We start from the raw sequence: 14,499 nt of genomic DNA on the forward strand, positions 1-14,499 counted from the left end.
CAGCCTGACTGGAGATTTACATTTTGTTAAATGCTGTGATGATGGAAGAAAACTTCAGGTCACTGAAAATCTAAGTCAAACCATGCTGTCTGTCAAAGAGAATTTAAACAGTGTCTCTATCAGCCTTAAGAGTAGTAGTCAGAAACTGCTGAGTGTTGCTTCTCCTCATCAGAGAAGCTGACCAAGATGGAAAAAATACAAATATTGAGGCCATTTGCAGTAAAACAGAGCAAATATCTTGTTGAATCAGATGGATACCTTTGACTTCCATAACAGAGATGCACCTTCACCCGGACCCTTCCGAGGAGAATGTCCCTATGGACTATTGACCAAGATGCTGGCAGGGCCCTGATGGCCCTGTGGTACTGTGACCCTGCTCTGGGCTGCTCCGGGAAGCAGCACAGCTGCCTGGCAGGGAGCGTGGCTCAGCCCTCGCGCTGCTCTGTGCAAAGCTGCAGCAGTGAGGTTCCTACCAACCGCTGAGATGACGCCATCTGTTTCCACTTATGTGCTGGCTCACAGGAGCAGCTGCAAAGGGCTCCAGAGAGACATTGATCTCCTGAGTGGACAGGGACTGCACTCGGTCTCCCAGAGCAATGTAGTACTTCCTTTCCATGCAAAAGACAGCTGGAAGGCAGCAGCCCCCGGCTTGGTTTCGCTTAGGCTCTGACGCACACACCCACAGGCCACAGCCCTGCAGGAACAGAACTGCTCCCAGCAGCCACACAACTGCACTGAATTAATCCCTGCTCTGCATGGCACTGCAGCAGACGAGGGATTGACTGAGCCATACCCACATCTCTTGGTCTGTCCTCTACAAAAAGAATCTGCTGCTGATGAACCAAGATCCCAAAATTAACAGCTACCAAAGCCTCTTTCTTTCTGTATCAGAACTCACACTGTGCAAATCAATCTTTATCTAGACGCCTTTTTCATGTATTCATTTCTCTGTACACTTGGTGCAAACGGGCATCCACCCCAAAAAGGAGCAAAACAGCAGCGTGTGGTGAAGGAATGTTCAGGCTGCTCCTGAGAACAGCATCAGGAGGGAAGGGATCAAAACAGGACACTGTGTGTGGGACTAAGAGCAGTATTGGCACTGCCTGGCCCTCGGTCTGCAGGGCTCTGCCTCATCCTTTCCACCTGCTTCAGAAGGGAAAGAGCTCTCTTGCTCAATTTCATGCTTTGAAATATATTGTTTAATTCTTAGCAAATTGGGTTCAGCAACTACCCTTTTCCTGTGGTTGCTGCTTCCTCTCTGGGCACACACAGTGTTCTTTGGAGCCAGAAGAGACCTCGTGTTCCTCCCAGCCTGCCCTCTCAAGCCCTGCAGCTGTCTTTCCTCTGGAAGGGTCGGTGTCAGTGAGGATGGGCAGACCGCATGCTAAGCTCTCCTTTTCTCTCACCAAAATCCTCATTGTCCTGCTCTGTTGGTGGCAACCAAACAGAGTTTTCCTGGAGAACAGTGCTCTTTGGCCAGAAGGGACAACATACCAGGTCTCGACATAACCACCACATGGCAGCAGGAGCACCCCAGGACACCAGCCACCAGTTGGATAAAACTGCCATAGAATCAAAATTGCTGAGCATCCTGCACAGCTTCACAGAGGGAATTCTTTCCACTACGATCTTGTCCTACTGCTTCAACCCACTGCCAGCTCCTCAGCCCACCCTCGATCTCACACCCCAGCCACCACCAGCTGTGCTGCAGGGGTGGCTCTCAGTGCCCTGGCAGCAGCTCCTGAGGACACGGCTCTGCTGAGCGCTGTGCAGTGCAGCACCAGCACCGCAGCCAGAGATGGGACAGCAGCTGAGGAGCCCAGGTGACAGCCCCAGATGCACCTGCATCAGCTGGAAAAGACGGTTGTTCTTCAAAGCGTATCTCTTATTAGCATGTATAGTGCAGCAGCCCAAGCTGAGGAGTTTCCCCTCACTTCTTCGCCAACCTATCACACACCGTTAAGCAATCCCATTCAGCCTGCTCTGCCAAACTCTGCAAGAAATAACTCCCTTAAAAGCCGCAGGTAGAGCATCGTCGTCACCTTGGTCTGCGCCAGCCCTGCCCCCGTGCTCGCGGTGCCGCTCCCGGACGTGGCGCAGTGCAGGGAACGCACGCAGCCTCACGTCGCAGCTTCGGGCCACACACGCAGCCAGGCTGCGAGCGCAGGATGGAGGTGCAGGAGTGCCTCCCGCAGCCACCGGGCAGGGCCGTGCTCGGGCACGCACGACCCCAGCGCAGACCTCCCATAGCGAAGGGCGAGCTGGAGCCCCTGGCACCGGGCTGCCGCTCAGCGCCGAGCCGGGGGAGCGCGGCTGGGCACGGAGAGCCGCGTTAGCGCAGAGCTGACAAACCTCCCGCAGGCGGCAGGGCCTGCTACAAAGGCTCCTTTGTTCCAGACACACGAGCCCATTTCATGCTGCCGCCCGGACACATTAGCGTTATTGTACCCCACAGACACGGCGAGTGGCAACGGCTCGGGGCTCAGCGGCCCCTTTGGGGAGGGCACGCACGAGGCGCAGATGGCCGCACGCTGCCGGAGCCCCACCAAGCAGCGAGCGCTGCAAGTCCTCCATCACCAGCGTGTCTTCCTCGGGGCTCCGACGGCACAGAGCCCTTCTCACAGAGCTGGCAGGGCTGCTCTGTCACGCAGACAGCCACACTTACCCACCCTCTGCACTCCATCGCCATCAGTTAGAGCTGGGGATGCTGAGCAGAGAGGAGAAAAAGGTGGCATTTTAACACAAAACCCCTGCTTATTCACCTACTTACATCATATAAAGGTGAGAAGACAACTCTGCAACAGGAAGGAGGAAAACGGGACTGTAAACTGACACAAATGGCAGAATCTGCCTCCAGTGCAAGAGGGAAGAGGGGCAGCGGGGCAGGAGAAGTCTCGTTTGATCCAAAAACGAGTCAAATTCTCTCTGTTCAGCAACGGTGGGATGGAATTTATATCTGGGCAGCAGTCTTGGTACCACCTGGGATGAAGCCAAGAGAAAAGCAAATTCCTCTTACCCCCCTTCAGTACTGCCTACCCAGAGTCAGGGAGGTTCCTCTACAGTCACACAGATGAAACAGAAGACTGCTTTTATTTTCCCAGCCGTAGCCTGCCAAAGCTCAGCATCTCTTCAGCCTGAGTTTGTGCCAGAAGAAATCCAGGCTTAAGGGGAAGTGGCTGGACTCCCCCGCATGACTTGCGAGACAGCGCTCAGGCTGTGCTCACTACAGTTCGCTCGTATGCCAAAGTCCAGGGCTGTGCTCGGCAGGGCAGCCTCAGCAGACAGGAGGCACTGCGCTCAGTGGACATCAGCACAGTCCAAGAATTCTGGACTAAGATGTGCTAGAGAAAATCTTAGTGACCTCAACAGGAACAGAAAGAAGGGTCTTTTACCATGCCAGGAAGAATTCTCCGCTAGTTTCTGCATGCACTCTCCTCAGCTCCCCAGCACAGCTCAGCACCCTACAAGACAGGGCCTGACTTCTCACCAGGAACTGCTCTGATATCTGGTGCTTCCAGCAAGGCCTCTTGCCCAGCTACACTCTTTGGACTCTGTTCTGTCTTCTTTTCCTTGCTACTTCCTCCCCTTCCACCAGCATTTAGAAAGATGAGAATAGAAAGAAAATACTCCACAGCCATCCCCACCTCCCACCACACACACACATCCTGCAGGCAGCAGGCATCCTGTGCCACTGCCCAGCTGCACCCCTTCCCCAAGCAGCACGGCAGCCAACAGCCCCAAACCCTGGCAAATAGCAAGACGTCAGGAGCTAGCAGGAAGGTCCTCAGGAGAGAGACGGGGCACTATGGGCTGGGAGCTCCCACCCCACACACAGCAAGGGCATGAAGGGATTGGGAAGCACCAGGCTCTCCCCACAGCATCAGCCTCTTGCCTGCAGTGTTGAAACAGCAACATAAGTTGTGGTTGTAGCTCCAAACACTGCTCCACCTCAGAGCTGGAGATGGATGAGGTCACCGGCAGTCTGAAATCACTTGTTCTCAAGCTGCTCTCAAGACTGTGCCACAGAATAGAAAGAGTGGGTGGGGATGGGTGGGGAGGGAAACCCAAATCAGTGGAGCACATTCCCCATTAAAAGCTCAACACTTCATTAATCTCTGGCTCCCAGTCAGCTGCCACCAGAACTGTCCACCCTCCTCTCCGTCCTTCCCCTGCAAGAGGGAACCTGGCAGGAACACCAGGCTGTGGCACATGCTGCATGGGACTGTGCTCGACCCCTAGCTTCCCAAACCCAAGCCAAGCAGAGCACTGGGGAGAAATCACAGCTCAGTGCTGCCCAATAAGTTCAGCCATACTGCTCCACCTTGTGCCCAGCTCCAGCTGCTGACCCTCAGATGCCTGTGCTGCAGCAGTCCATCTCTTGCTCCCTGTGCACGTGCAGTGTATTGTTCACTGATCCCACCCAGGCAGCACTAAATGTGAGCCAGGCCACCACACCGATCACAGTGACAGCATATCCAGATCAGGTAGGCCTTAACCCACACCTCAAGGAACCAGGCTGAGCAAGGAGGATGGAAATGGAAGTCAGCAGCACAGGAAAAGATCTTTGCCCCAGCCAAACTTGACAAGCAGCAACCAGACCGATTGTTCAGTGGCATCATTTAAAAAAAACAACAACAACAACAACAAAAAAACACAACACAACACACATTGACCACAGATGAATCAGTATCTCATTCTTGGAAGCACTGAACTGACCACAGTGCCCAACAGGGCCTCAAGCAGTAACAGCCAAGATATATCATGGTCACACTGTTCCCTCCTCTAGGGCCATGAGTTTGTTCCTTCACACCAGATTTTGTTCTAACAGAGGGAAGCACTGAGGTTTTACAAGCCCCTTCCAGAATTCCCTGTCTCTCCTTACAATGTGCTCGGGGCCATTTTGTGAGTAAAAACAACTGCTGCAACCCATGTGCTGCTTGGACCCTGACCAGCTCCAGCCCATGCATGAAATGCACGTGGCCTTGGCCTTCAGCATGTGCCCCAGCAGTGGCTGGCCAAAGCAACCCTGAGTGCAGTAACTTCTTTTTACCATGGAGTAATGGGAGCCGCTGTAAATGCAGTGGATAGAGAAGCAATGGAGATGCCTGTTGTGTGCACAAACTGTTGTGCGCACATGCCACATATTTCTAGAATTTCCTGCAACCAGATAAAAGACTGAAACTCCAGAGCACCTGCACTGCCAATTCTGTGCTAGTTTCTCTAGATCACACAGCACTCCTGGGGCTCAACAGCACAACTGCTGCTCCTCGGGTGTTCCCCAATTGTTTCCCAGCCTCATTCCATGGGCCAACCTGGGACATCAACCAGACAAGAACACAATGAAAGCAAGAGCTTTCTCCCCTGTGGGTTTCAGTCCTTCTTCTGTCACCTCTAAAACCATAGCGAAGTTCTCTCCACTGCTAACACCAAGCCTACCCTGCTGGGCCCTTGAGGATGCTCCGAGACATTCCAGAGGGGCTGTGCTCTTCACTGCACCCAGGCACGCTGGAGAACTGAACCATGCTCTGTAGCAGAAAGAACCCACAGCACTGCTTGTAGATCTCCCACTTTCTGTAACGTTCATGCTTTTCCAGCACTCAGCTGCTCTGTGTGTGCAGGAACAGGCAGCCATTTTATGTTCAAAGCACTGCACATGAATAACACTGCACGCACTAACGCTCTGCAAAGATCTCATGTATATTCTCTCTGTTCATTTGAGTGGGTTTTTAGGACACTCACCCAAAATACCAGTAAAAGCCATTCAGACTGAAAGCTGTGCTTAGTCCTAGCAACAAGAACATCAGAGCTGCTGTTATGCTCCTCCCATGAAAGCATGGCTTTAGAGCTCAATTCTGCCATTTTGGCAAATTGCACTGGTGCTAACTAGGCAGAAAAAAAATGGCAACCCAGTTTGAGTAGGAATACTGTTACTGTTCCAACCAAATCCCAGGGATGGTGCTTTCTACCAGATTTGAGAAGCATCTTTCCTCTCTCATTACCAAAAATTACAGCCTTAGGAAGAAACCTTAGCACAGAGCTATCTGTCTTCTTCAATCCAACTTAGTCCTAAATCTTCTCACTCCTGTGCATTTTGTTCAATGGTATTGTTGACTCATCCATTTTTTTTTTTTCTGGGCTCCACCCAAAAATAACAAGAATGGTAAAGGAGGTGCAAAATAGGAGATAAGGAACAGGCATTGGAAAAGCAGAGTTCCTGGAAATGTCACCTTTGAAGTGATTATACTGGATTTCTGGAAGTCAGAGAAACGAAACCAGCCTAACGAAGATATTAGACACGACATCATCATTTGGCTGTAAATGCTGTGCTTGTCGGACACACAGAGCACAGCAATACTCAGTGTTAGAGAGAACTCAGAAGCAACGAGGTAGAAAAATTGCATTTGCTAAACTACGCTTTCCTGTGAAGCAATCCAAGAGAAACGGAAGCAGCTACACGGGCAGGGACACAGCTCCATCCCCTGCAGCCTCATGCCCTCAGGCTGCACAGAGTGAGCAAATCCCGAGATGAGAAGGGGTACAAAATCTGTAACGCGAGGAGTGCTGGCACCAGCACTGCTGAGGGACAGGTAAGGATGCAGGGGCTGTGGTGCTAAGTGCACACAGGTAACACCCCCTTACCTGCACATCTCATCAGTGGGATATTCACAGTAAAATCAGTTGTGTCAGGCTTAATTCATGGCCCAGGTTTGTGAAATTTTGATAGGACTCTTCTCTGATGCAATTTGGCCCTATGCGAGGAAATCAATTTCTCCTTTCAGGCTCATTTATAAACCACTGCTTTAGGAACACGAAGTGAGATCTGTCTTCTCCACCAGAGGAAAGGACACTGGCCCACTGGTGCAGCATGGTAGCCAAAAGGTGGGCGCCTCGAGTTTTTTGAAAATAATAAGGAAAGAAAAATAGGTTATTTTTCACTAAAGGAAGCCATAAACCCCCAAGAAACAGGCTCTGAGCACCAGGTATGCACAGGCCCCCACAAGTTACCTCAACCCTTGGGTGTACGTGAAAAAGGATGTCTGATGAGGCAAGAGCAGGGCCTCACCCAGGCGTTTCCTGGACATGCATTGCTGGTAATGTCACAGAGCCTCTGAAATGCCCACCACTGTGCTGTAACACACTTCAGTACCAAACGCGACCAAGAGGAGGATGCAGGGGAGGAACAGCAAACGTGAATGAACATCTACACACTTTGCAGGGAAAAATAAGATGGTTCATGAAGCTTTCAGACCAACAAGTCTCGTGATATCCCTCGTTAGCAATCCCATGCACGCCCCGCACTGTGCTACATGAAGGACAACTCCAGTAACACCATCACTTGTTTACCAGAAGAACAATTCCACTATTGACCAACACCTGCCCATGACACTGGGATCGCAGGAGGAGCAGGGAGACGTTCCAATGACACTGGCCATTCAAAGCAGGCAGCGGAACGCCTGGCACTGGCTGGAGCCTCTGAGCAGCTGCTGCAGAGTGACCCTACCAGCTCAAACAGAAAAGCTTTCACTGACATTAATGAGGGCTGCTGAAAATAACACCACCACACAGCTATGAGATGGCCTTGCTGCATGAGGACCAGCAGGACAAATAGAGCAGGCACTGAGGAGGAGGAACCTCAAGCTTCATCCAGTTGGTCTGGCTTCTATTTAAACTCCCATGAAGTCAAATGGTGTGAGCTGATGTGGAGGGGTGGGCCAGGCAACATTTATCTGAATGGCAAGAGGACACACTCCTGCTCCCCAAAAACATCCTGCCCGCAGGAGTAATGCTTCAGAGGATCACTGTCACAGTGTGACAGTACTGAGGTGTATGTGCAAAACATACCTCTGGCTTTCTTACCTCTACAGGTCTGGTCTGAGCTTCTGAAGAGTCAGCCCCAGGGTTGACAGCCTGGAGCAGAGGCAGAGCATTCAGCTGCTCCATGGACCTGGAGTCCTTCCCAAGCATGTGCCAGGATTAAGTGCCCAGAAGCACCGAGTCCTGCTAAGTAACTGTCTGCTCTAATTCCTGCTTCCCTCATAAATACACACTTTGCCAAGGGTTCCTTTCATGGGGAGGAGAGTTCTTGAAAGTAAGCAGACGAACAGCAAAGTATTAAACTCAGGAGCAAGGCACGAGCAGCTTCCCTTCTGTGTGCTACAGCTAAAGGAGCCAGAGCACTGCTCCAGGCACAGCACAGGAGCCATCAAAGCAAGGATGCACATGCAGCCTCTGGGAAAGAAGAGATGCTCTCAGACAGCATTCCCCCCCTCTCTGCTGTGCACACACACTTGCTTATCTCAGTACTGTGCCATCACAGCAGCAGGATTTTGCTACAAGCCACTCCCCAGGAACCAGGGCAAACACCAGCAACCTGAGGCTGTGATGCGCCTTCCATTGCTGCCTGACCACCTCTTCTGAGCAGTTCAGAGACTCTATAGCATCCTAAGGGCCATAAACATCTTTTTTATGGCAGGCCGTGGGTAAAGGGAAGTTACTCTTGATCCAGATGGGCATTTCCAATTCTATATTCACAGCACTGAACACCGATTGCAGAGATTAAGAAGAGCTTCAAAATACGCAGAGCAACAGGACAACATGAGCAGGGCAGGCTGCCAGCAGATGCTCAGCTTTGTAACTCAAGTTTCACCTGGATATGTAATTTATGTAGTATGTAATTTATTTTAAAAGTGGATGTAAGACTCCATGTGTGTGTCACAGCAAGAATGAGCTGAGCACAGCAGGCAGGATTCAAACAGTTCCCAGGCTGACCGAATAGCCAAGAGACATTACAGATTGCTGAAAGTGAAGCAATTTGTCTGGGAAGTGATCTTAAAAATAACAGGAATGCAAACTAAAGCAGTGAAAGACCTGTTCTTTTAGTGCTCACATAGCTCAGGGGTCTGCAAGGCAAAACGGAGCAGACACAGGAGCGCAGATCACAGCTGTATCTGTGGGCTTTGCCTCACAGAAAGCAGAAGGAAGACGTCAAACTCTTGAAGCCTCTTTTCCCACAAGCCGAGTGGATCTTTTCTTCCTCTCCCTCGTTTCTGCACCGAGAATGTCCAGAGGTCAGTGGGCTGAGCTGGTCCCCATGGCCTGGCTCCAGCAGCCAGCACTCATGCTCCTGCGGTTTATTTGTTAAGACTGCATTCCCAGCTCCTGGTTCCTGGGCCAGAAGTCATTCCAGAGGAATGGCACCGGCTGCCCCGGGTGGGTCAGGCCAAGGCAGGCCATCCCAGCGCCCCACACAAACCCTGGACACTCTCGATAATGAACTTCAAAACAAACAGGGCACTCCCAAAGTTCCCAGGAAGAGCAAAGATCTGAGCCGAATAAAGCTGGCAAGCAAAGGAGCCCAACTCTCCAGCTCTGAACAGACACACAGTACAGCACTGGTGGACAGGGATGGGCCAGCCACCAGCAGTTAACCTCAGGGTGAGAGCAGCTGTACAGAGCAACAGCCCAACAGATGTGAGCTAAACTCTAATCAAGGGCTTCCCACCTCTGACTGACATCCCACTCACACCTTGCAGAGCCCACATTGAGTGTGAAGCACAGTATGAGATCCCCAGCACACCACGCTCACCTCACCCCTCCCTCAGCCTGTGCTGCCATGGCACAGCACCTGAGGGCTGCCCAGCTGCATCCAGCAGTGTCTACCATCTCAAGCATCTCTGAACTGTGGCTACACCTTCTTCCAGAAATGAGCTCCAGACTTCTCTTAAAAACAAAAAAAAAAAAACCTTTTTTTTTTTTGGACTTCAGGAGCAGACAGTTGTACTAAAGCTAAACAATTCACCTCCCCCTCTTGGCATTACAGCCTTGCAGATGCTCGTACAGGGTTTCACTTCCTCTTCAGCTCCTCTTGGCCAACACTGAGCCAAGCTTTGCTGCAGCCCTGGGCACGCTCTCCTCCACAGGTAAAGGCTGGGAGCGACAGCCCAGAGCAGTGCTGCAGCCTAAAGCTAAGTGTTAGCAAATTGCAACATTTTAATTAACACACTGGAAACACACCCATACAAAAGAGGGGGAATTAAGAGTACTAATCCATTCAGCCCCTCAAGATATAGAGGACTCTTCACTTGAGTTGGGACTAACAAAAGATCTCCTTTGCTTTCCTCAGTCCAGCCGTTCCATGCAGCACCGCAGACACAAATCCTTCCTCCCAGCACTCAGCACCACCTTCCACCACTCATTTTAAACAGTATTTATGGGATACCAAGTTGTGGATGAACAGCAGCACACATGCTGACAACAAGCACATGTTCTGGGATCTGATCCCAGCTCTTCTGACGCACCACACACAAATCCAGCTTCTGAACATCACTGTGGGAACACACTGACTGCAAACTTCTTCACAGCTCCAGGAATGATTCTTTGGGACAAAAGGAACACATAACAGCAGACAAACATTCTTTCTGAGCTTCCAGGCTGACCGCACTGCAGACATACACACACACACAGTCCAGCCCACATGGAGTTATTTCAGCATGCTACAAGACAACTTGCATAAGCTTGACAGAACTCTGAAGTCACACAATGTATCTGTCTGAGATGCCATACATTCCCTTCTTGAGAACTGGAGGATTATTCTGTGAGATGTCACTGCCCAAGGAAATCAGTCTGGGGCAGGAAGGGGACAAAGACCACTGTTGGTCAGGAAAGAACCTGTGAAGGTGAGCAAGGAACGTGCCCGTCACTTCATGCACAGCTATCCAGAAAAAAAAAGTAGCCCAGGAATCACTTAAAGTGGAAGAGAAATGAGATAAACCCTTTTGGCTGAGTCAACAGCTGTCTCAGCAAGAAGTGCTTGAAGTATCAAAGATGGAGCACAGCTCTCCAGGCCTGGATTCAGTGCACACGGCTGCCAGCAGCAGCACAGTGACAGCAGTACCACTGCAGTGCGGGGTGACCCAAAGCTGCTAGGGGAGCCCCTGGGGTTGAACATTCGTAACTCCTTCAGCAAAGCTCCAAAGATCTCAGCAGGGACCCAACCTGGGACAGCACAGCTGGCTGAATGCACAGCCCCCACTGTACGGGGTATTTAATAACCAGCAACTTAGACCCAAACTGAGGATGCTCCAGAAGACACCGAACTCAAAGCTTGTCTCCCTGCTCAAAGGCTGGGACAGGACTGTCATGACACAGTAAGTCTATTTCCTGCTACTATAGCCAAGCAGAGAACAGTATCCACATGAAGCTAGTATCATTTTTGAGAGTATTAGAAGCTTGTAAGAGGCTCCTGGACTCTGGAGGCCTGACAGTATCCAGGGAATGGGTTTCTCTGTATTCACATGGCAACAACACTTTCACCTCTGCAATTACAAACGCCTTTCGCAATGTCCCAGCATGCTGCAACCCAGCAGCTGAGCTACAGTGTCACAAGCGTCCCTTGGGGTTTTTGCCCTTCGCTAACATCAGGCACAGCACCTGCCACACTCACAGTGCTAACGTGCCCAAAGGGGCTCTGCACAATTCACACAAGAACAGCAGAATTCTGGATTTGCATGTAAGTAGCAAAACAGTTCATGGAAATTCAAGGGATAAAAATCCCCACATGGGGACACCTCCTTTTCATAAACTGCATATTGCTAGTAGCTCTGGGCAGGCTGAACCTCTCCCTTGCCCTGTGCTGATGACCATTTTACCCATTTGGAGCATAAATAATTGAAGAGCAGGAGGCAGGCTGTGCCCAGCTCTCCAGCAGTTCTGTGTCACTACGTAGCCATGCACTGACCTGCTTTTACGGCCCTTTTCCAAGAAGTGAAGCAGGAAAAAAAAAAAAAAAAAAAAAAAAAAAAAAAAAAAAAAAAGGAAAAAAATATTTAAAAGAAACCTAAGGATGGAGCTCACCTCCTGAGCTCAGAATAACCCACCTGTGAGACACAGGGCTGCCTGCAGCAGGGCTGTTCAGACAGGGGTCGGCAAGAAGTCAGAACCTGAACACCAGGACCTGCTGCACTCCCACCTGGCTCTGGACACACTGTGCTGAGCACTGAGCCCTGGCCCAGTTTGGAAGGGAAGGAACCAACATCGCCTTTTGAATTTGGCTTTAAAAAAAAAAAAAAAAAAAAAAAGAATAAGACACTCAAGGCTTTATACAGAGAAGTAAAAGCTCCCACCCCAATGCTGTCTGGCCAAGATACACTGGGACAACAGAAAAACAAGCAGAGATATGCTGCTTTAAGTGCTTCCAGTATCCACCTCTAGAGTCTGTGACTAATGCACGGCTCTCCTTCTGGCAGGCATTTCTCAGGAGCCAGGATGTAAGACTGAGGCTGGAAAACACATCGGTTGAAGAGACTTCAACACAGAGAGTCAAAGTGAAGCAGCCTCACCCAGTGCAACCCGCAGCTGTGCTGAAATATTCCCCTCGCCAGCTGCAAACACAAAACCTTGCTTTCTGCTAGCAAAAAAAACCTCACCACAACCCACTCCGTTTGAATGGATACAGCTTGTGTCAGACTTGTGCACAGGAACAGATCTCTACTGCTCCTCCCAGTGACTCAAAGAGTCACGACTATAAAATCACAGCGTTAACCCTGAGAAAAAGTGCACTCTGCCTGCCAGGTTCCACGCAGTTCTGTAGGAGCACCAGTAAGCAGAACCTTCCCCAGGTCACAAGATCACAAGAGCAGCTCTTTTAAGGAAAACAGATGGAAGATAAAAATGCCACAGACATCTAACACAGGTAGGAGTCCTCCATGCTGCTCCAGCACAGACTTGGTTGCAATTCCACACAGAGCAGGAGCAAGCTGCTGTACGTCAGAACCTCGCACACAAACAGCACTTATCGCCTATTTCACAACTCAGCTAATCAATTTTCATCACATACACGCCTACACAGAAATCAAGGGTGACATTAAGGTCATCCTCACCAAGCTCAGGACACGGGAATCGCTGCTCCTCCTTCTCTGCTCTTTGCCACAACCCCCTGCCCACTGGGTTCTTCTCATCATAAAAGGTGAAGGCTGTGGCTCAGAACAAACTAAGGGGAAGGAGGGGATTTCCACCTACCAGGGCTATCTGATAAGGCCACCAGAAGGACTGAGGTGAAGGCTGGCCTGAAACTGATGCTCTATTTTGGCACAGTTGCCATTTTAGATGGGAGACATCTTTGCTTTTATAATATCTATTGTACCACAAACAGAAATCTCTGCTTTTTGTCGCTGTTTTTCCCTAAGTAATAAAAGCTATAGATTTTGAATACATAAAATTCCAAATTTCAAAAACAAACAAAAATGCAACAAACTCAGGAGTTCTCAATGTTTGGGTTTACAGTAACAGCATTTTTACAGCCAAACAACCGTTTGCACAGCATCTTTCTCAAACACGATACCCCCATGTATATGTTTAACTGAGAAGCAGACTACTTCAAAATATGTTTAAGCAGAAAAAAAGGACCAAGCTGAACACAAGAGGCACAGCCCTGTAATTCCAAACCCACTAAAAGAACTGGATCCACCAGACCGCTTCTGCTCCCACACCCAAACAACTTTGCAACTCGATGGGGTGGAGAGATCAACTTGGGAAGGTGTTCCCATCCCGCTGACCTAACGAGGAACAAAGACTTCAGAGAACATCAGAGACACGAGCCTGAGTGAGCAGGAGCCAGTTCCAGCGACGGGACGAGGTCACACCCCAAACAAACACACACCAACAGCATGAAATAGGAGGCATGTTCTGCAGGAGCGTGCCAGGAGGCTCCAGTCTGACAACGCACTTAGGAGGTTTCACCTGTACTCCCACAGCAACACCTTGGGCTTCAGTGGTGTCAATCAGCTTCATTGCCCTTATAGGTTCTTGAGTCAAAACAGTCTTTCAACAAATTGCTCCATTTCCATATTTCCATTTCCACTGCTTGTCCTTCGGTACCCGCTGTTAATGGCTGCTCATCTGCCTCCCCCGCCCCTCCAGGAGAATCCCCCATTAGAGGCTCCAGTTGAATTCCTAGGAGAGAAAGCAACTCAACTGCAGCAGTGCTGAAGTGAGGAGCTTGGCCTCACCAAGCAACTTGCCGTACAGCTTCAGAGCAGAAACTGGTTTTCCTGGTCCAGGGTCTTAAACCACAACCCTTCCCCCTTGGAAAGGTGGATGGAGACCAGTACCAAAACTCCACTGACTTCAATGGCAAGTGAGATCAGTGTCAAACAAGAGCTGACATCAGAAACAGAGAGCGTGGAAAAACTGGGAATCAGGGAGATGGAGAATCTCCTGCAGTTTTCTCTTCATAAAAGCTAGCATTTGTGAGTCAGACCCACAAATCAGAGTCCTCTGGCCCCAGACAACGCATCAGCCACAATCACACCGTAAGGAAGATGAACACAGATTCTCTGACACCACATCGTTCCTTTATGTGTACTCAGCAAGTCATTAACATTATCAAGATGTCACCAAAAGCCACATTACTTACATGCAATTTATTGTTCTGCCCTTACTTAGCTCTCATATCATATTTAATTTTTTTTTTTTTTTTTTTTTTTTTTTTTTTTTTTTTTT

The 14,499-nt window shown here is 50.0% G+C and overlaps 1 protein-coding gene across 3 annotated transcripts in view; it reads right to left on the minus strand.

Annotated features, from left to right (window-relative positions):
- Positions 1-14,499, minus strand: part of SEPTIN5 (septin 5) — a 39,692-nt gene that overhangs the window by 23,360 nt on the left and 1,833 nt on the right. Inside the window, exon 1 of one of the 3 annotated variants that reach the window (XM_042865585.1) lies at positions 11,877-11,947. The exons of the other annotated variants lie outside the window; for them this stretch is intronic. The gene's annotated coding sequence lies outside the window, so the exon portion shown is untranslated. Of the gene's footprint in view, positions 1-11,876; positions 11,948-14,499 lie in introns of those variants that run through there. 3 annotated transcript variants of the gene reach the window in all.

The sequence above is a fragment of the Lagopus leucura genome, unplaced genomic scaffold, assembly GCF_019238085.1.
Source record: "Lagopus leucura isolate 7727_CA_CO unplaced genomic scaffold, USGS_WTPT01 Super-Scaffold_806, whole genome shotgun sequence".
Lineage (NCBI taxonomy): Eukaryota > Metazoa > Chordata > Aves > Galliformes > Phasianidae > Lagopus > Lagopus leucura.